The sequence below is a fragment of the Zingiber officinale genome, chromosome 6A (assembly GCF_018446385.1).
Source record: "Zingiber officinale cultivar Zhangliang chromosome 6A, Zo_v1.1, whole genome shotgun sequence".
Classification (NCBI taxonomy): Eukaryota; Viridiplantae; Streptophyta; class Magnoliopsida; order Zingiberales; family Zingiberaceae; genus Zingiber; species Zingiber officinale.
The window spans coordinates 72056312-72062311 of NC_055997.1; positions in this window are offsets into that span (position 1 = coordinate 72056312).

Below are 6000 nucleotides of genomic sequence, written 5' to 3' on the forward strand. Positions count from 1 at the left end.
TAGGGGTCGGCCAAGCTAGCTTGGAGACCAAGCTAGGGTCGGCCATGGTTTGGTTCATGGGTAAATTCATGTGGCCAGCCCTAGCTTGAACTCAAGCTTAGGTGGTCGACCCTATTAAAATAAAAAGGAATTTTAATTTTAAAAATTTTTCTTATGTGGATAACATGATTTAAAAGAGAGTTTAAAAATTTAAATTTTTCCTTTTAAGATTCTACAAAAGATTAAGAGAAGAGCTAAATCTCTTTTCTTATTTGTAGATTAAAAGGTTGATTTTAATTTTGGTAAAAACTTTACTTTTAATCATGTTCATGATTTAAAAGAAAGTTTAAAAATTAAAAAAATTCTCTTTTATTAGTTTCTACAAAATATTAAGAAAAGATTTGATATCTTTCCTTATTTGTAGATTGAAAGGAGATTTTAATTTTTAGTGATAACTTTTCTTTTTGGAAATTCTCCACATGTTTAAAAGAAAGGTTTTAATTTATAAAATTTCCTTTTTAACCAATCATGAAGGGATAAAAATTATTGGAGAAATTTTTATAAATTTCCGGAAATAAATTAGGAAGTTTTAATTCTTGTTTTAATTAAAACTTTCCTTGATTTGGGGATTGTAGGTGGCCGGCCAAATAAATTGGAGAAGAGGAAATTATTTTTAATTAAATAAATTTTCTTTTTCTTGACAAAAGAATTAAGGAAGTTTTTATTTAAATTTCCTTATTTGTCAAGACCAAGGATTATAAAAGAGGGGGTAGAGGTGTCTTCATGGTGAACAACTCTATTCTTTTTCTTCCTCTCTTTTCTTCCTTGGTGTGGCCGGCCCCTAGAGGTTCTCCCCTTCTCCTTATCTCTTCTCCTTCTTGTGGCCGAGACTTCATCATCTCTTGGAGACATAAAGGTGGCCGGATCTAGCTTGGAGAAAAGGAGAGAAAGGAGGCTTGTTTCTTGCATCCCTTGGAGCTTGGTTGGTGGAAAAAGTTCTTCATCCTTTGGAAGTTTTTGCTTGGCCGAAACTTGAAGGAGGGAAGAAGAAGGTGCCTTGTGTTGGTGCAATATCCCTTAGGTCAAGGTTGACTGGTTTGACCAAGCTTGAGTCTTGGTCATAGTTTCGATGTTTGACAATACATGTTGTCACATGAACAATGCAGGTGCAGTTGCTCATGTGGGGAGATTCTGATCAGGGACTGATCAGTGTGGATAAAGAAGAGTCAAGTAGGTCAAGGATGACCGGATACCTGACTGGGAAGTCCTAACTGGAAAGTTAGGCAGATGGAAAGTCCTAGTGAGTGAAGCTAGGCAGAAGGAAATCCTGGTGAGTGAAGCTACGTGAAAGTCCTAGTGAGTGAAGCTAGGCAGAAGGAAACCCTGGTGAGTGAAGCTAGGTGAAAGTCCTAGTGAGTGAAGCTAGGCAGAAGGAAATCTTGGTGAGTGAAGTCAGGTGAAAGTCCTAGTGAGTAAAAGTAGGTAGATGGAAAGCCCTAGTGAGTGAAGCTAGGCAGAAGGAAATCCTGGTGAGTGAAGCCAGGTGAAAGTCCTGGTGAGTGAAGCCAGGCAAGTGAAAATCTAGATGGATCAAGGATGATTGGACATCTGGTGTTGAGGAAGTCCAAGTAGGTCAAGGGAGTGACCGGATACTTGGCACGAAGAGAAAAAGTCCAAGTAGGTCAAGGGAGTGACCGGATACTTGGTACGAAGAGAAAAAGTCCAAGTGGGTCAAAGGGATTGACCGGACACTTGGTGGGGAGCCCTAGCAGGTCAAGGAAGTGACCAGATGCTAGGCATGATGTACCAACAGGTCAAGGTTGACCGGATGCTGGTTTGAGAGGCTTGGGACTTGGTTTTGGGCAAAAACCAAGAGCTGGATCGATCAGTGGATCGATCCAGGTTTTCCCAGCGAACAGAGAGCCTCTGGATCGATCCGTGGATCGATCCAGAGGTCTCAAATCGATCAGCCGATCGATTGAGACACTACTGGTTCGCGCGATAAGCACTGGATCGATCCGTGGATCGATCCAGACATTTTCCCAGAGCACAGAGGCGCTCTGGATCGATCCGTGAATCGATCCAAAGCCTCCCCGATCGATTGGGAGCTTTCGAATCGATCGGGATCCGACCGTTGCGTCGTATTTGAGCTGCAGGCGTGCGATGGCTGCGGCATCTCTTCACCGATTCATTTCAGATCTTCACCAGCTTCTACACAGCTCTCCTCAAGCTCTAGATCGCCAGTTCTTGAAGGTTCTTGGAGGCTCTTCCAAGTCAAGAGGCGGATCAAAGCAAGAAGAAGAAACTAGGGTTAGGGTTTTTGCTCTCATTGTAAGCTTGTAAGCTTGTATTTCATTACCTTTCCCTTTCTTCTTGTATTGAGTCTTGTAGGGTTTCTCCGCCCTTGGTAGTTACCATAAAGGAGAGTTTTATTAGTGGAGGGTGTGTGTGTAGGTGTGGATCCTTGGACTAGTCACCTCTTGTGAGGTGGATACCAAGTAAACCAACCTTGTTAGCGTTGTGTGGTTTGTTTCTGTATTTTCCGCTGCGCATCTTAGAAGAAACAAGCAACGCCAAGCAACGAGCACGCGACGAGCTATTCACCCCCCCTCTAGCTACTTTTCGGTCCCAACAAGTGGTATCAGAGCGAGGTCGCTCTTCACCGGAATCATCGCCGGAAGGGGCAAACAAAACAAGCAAAGCTAGAGGGTGAAGAAGTTGAAGCAAATTCATCAAAAGTCAAAGATTTCAAGAAGCTCAACTTCAAGATGCAATTCCAAGATGGACTTGGATTTGACACAAGGGTGGCTCCACCGTACACATCCATAAGCTTCGATTCTTGGAAATCAAGAATCAAAAATTTTCTTATGATGGAGATAGAGCAATGGTTTGCTCTAATGGAAGGCTTCAAAGCTCCAACAAACTCCAAGGGCAAGCTTCTCAAGAAAAGCAAATGGAGCTTGGAGCAAATTCAAAGGAGTGAGGCAAATGATAAACTGACCAAGCTTTTGGTCAACTTATTGCCTAGCCACATTTTGGCTCAAATCGGAGAATTCAACGATGCCAAGGAGCTTTGGAGCAAATTGGCAACAATCCATGAAGAACCCTCCACTGTACCGAATCAAGAGGAATCCAAAGAGGGTGACTCATTGGAGCAAGATCAAGAGGAGGACTCCAAAGTTGAGAGATGCTCAACTTCCGAAGAAGAGGAAGTCCAAGAAGCTTCATCCTCAAAGGAGTGCAATCAAAAGAGCAAGGAAGGAGCATATTCCTTGTTTCATGTACAAGAGGATGAAGAAGAAGGTGAAGCTTCCACCTCTAGGATTGAGGGGGAGCAATCTTCATTGACACCGGAGTAAGAGCAAGAAGAATCCTCCACATCCGGGTCAAGAGAAGATGAGGATAAAGAAGCTTCCACCTCCGCAAGTCAAGCAAAATCGAATGGAGGAATATCTTCGGATCAAAAGGAAGCTTCTACCTCCGGATCAAAAGGAGAAGATGCCACCCCTACAAGAAAAGGTATAAACATTTCAATTAATAATAAAAATCATATTATATGCTTTGAATGTAGGGAACATGGGCACTACAAGAGCAAGTGCCCCAAATTGGCCAAGAAGAAGTGTCAAGTGACACAAAAGGGCAAGGAGAAGCCCAAGGAGACCATCCCCGGGACAAAGAAGAGCAAGGAGCACATTGTGTGCTTCTTGTGTCAACAAAAAGGGCATTACCGAAGTCAATGCCCCAAGGGGAAGAAGATGGTCAAGGCTCAAGGAGGCACTAGTCAAGGGGGAGCCTCCAAGGTAAAGAAGAAGGTAACATTTATTGAGCCTACCCCTTTACGTTATGGTAAAAAGCATGATAGTTCTAATTTTTATCATTTTAATGCAATTTACCATAAGAATAGAAAGCATGAGGGCATTAAGGAAAAGCATGTGGCCCTACATGCCAAGACTACCCAACCTAAAGTTAGGAAGGTAGATAGACATTTGGGCAAGAACACTAAGGATAATAGATACAAGCCCAAGAATAAAAATGCTCATGGATCAAATGAAAAATTAAATACTAAGGACTTAGTGAGGGAAAATCAAGTCTTGAGGTCAAGACTTGATAAATTAGAAAAGACCCTAAAAAAGATTGGAAAATATCCTATTAGGGCAAAATGAGCATAACATAGGTTTAGGGGTACAAAAGCCATCAAATGGCCATAGAGGTTTGGGATATAAACCCAAAGTAAAAAAGGATGTTCCTAGTTATCATAGGGTTCCATACAGTTATGGAACAAACCCTAAGTCTAGAGGTCAAGTCAAGGATACAAGGGAAGATATCCCTAGAAGTATCTTTGCAACCAAAGTGACTAAGACTTCTAAGAAGTCTAAGAAAGTCACTAACAAGGCCACAAGGGAGGCTATCCCTAGAGTTGACCTAGAAAATGTGACCAAGGCTTCTAAGAAGCCCAACAAGGTCACTAGGAAGGTATCTAGGGAAGTTATCCCTAGTGAGTACCTAGAGCATCCAAGGAGCACCAATAGGTGTTGGGTTTCTAGGAGCATCTTCTCTACCCTATAGATGGGTTAGAGAGTGTCAACTCCGATTAGAAGGGTAGTTAACCCAACTTTGAGGAAATTGACACTCAAGGAGCATTTTCAATGTTTTTTTTAACCTTTGAAAATGAAATGGAATTATTATTTACTCCTTGAAAGAGTAAAATGTGCCTAATGGTGGAAAAATTGATTTTATCTTAAAATGGCATAAATTGGGAAAACCTAGAGAAATACCAAGTTGGGATTTTGGTATTCTCTTAGAAATTTAAGGCAATCCGGGCCTTGATTTATGTGATTACTCTTGAGGAAAAATGGAATATGCCAACATTTGAGGATATGCTTAATTTTTAAGTGGCATAAACAAATCAAGAGAAATAAAAATGTCAATTTAGGTTTTGGCATTTCTTTGAAGCATTTAGGGCAATCTAGGTTTAACGTTTTAAGTTAAAACAAGTGGTATATTTTGAGTTAGCTAAGTGGTTAAGGATATTTAGAAAGGTAATCTAGGTATATTTTATTTATGCTAAACCTTGCCATGATTGTTTGCCCATTATATGCCATGGCATCATGTTTTATTTTTTCTATTATGAAAAATCCAAAAATACCATGTCATGACATTCATACATCATGTAGTTATAGGATATTTTCTTTTAAAAATTATTTCCTTTTGATGTATGCCATAACATAATCATGCATTAAGTTTAATTCCTTATAATTAAGGACAAACGGCATTTAACAACACTTATTAACAAGTGACATCCTAGGTGGATGTCTAATATCTCTAAAATGCCTAGATAGATATGCATGATCCCTAGAATAGGGCAAAAACCAAAATCTCACATCTCACAAGGACTACAAGGTGACTTGTATGTGTTTCAATGGACATTAGATACAAGTGAGATGTTAGGAAGATGAACAAAACTCAAGATGTTGATTTAGTACATTCTTTTGAGTTTTAGGTTCATCAAAACACATAGTTATGTGTGTTCCCATCATTGGGAAAGCTAATGTACAAGTCATGTGCTTTAAGCCCAAAGAATATGATGGGATATTGGTTTTTGAAAATTGTTTTAAAATGCTTTTGGAAAACCTTGGTGAAGGCTATCTTTTGATAGTAATCACCATTGAATAGTTAGACACAAACTTGAAGAAAACACTAAAATTTTAGCAAGTTTTCAAGTTTATGTCAATCTTTGAAAATATGATGTATTTTCATAGAAAACTATTTTTCCTTGATAATGTATATCCTAAATAATGTCTACACGAAATTTCATGATTTTTGGATTTTTGTAGAATTTTCTAGGGATTTCTGAAGTTGGTTGATTTTGAATTTCAACAACTATCAGAGCTCCAATCAATCCATGAATCGATTGGAGTGCCTGAATCGATCCGTGGATCGATTCAGAAGGTAATTTCTAGCGAGCAGAAGCTCGCTGGATCGATCAGCCGATCGATCCACACATCCTGAATCGATCAGTAG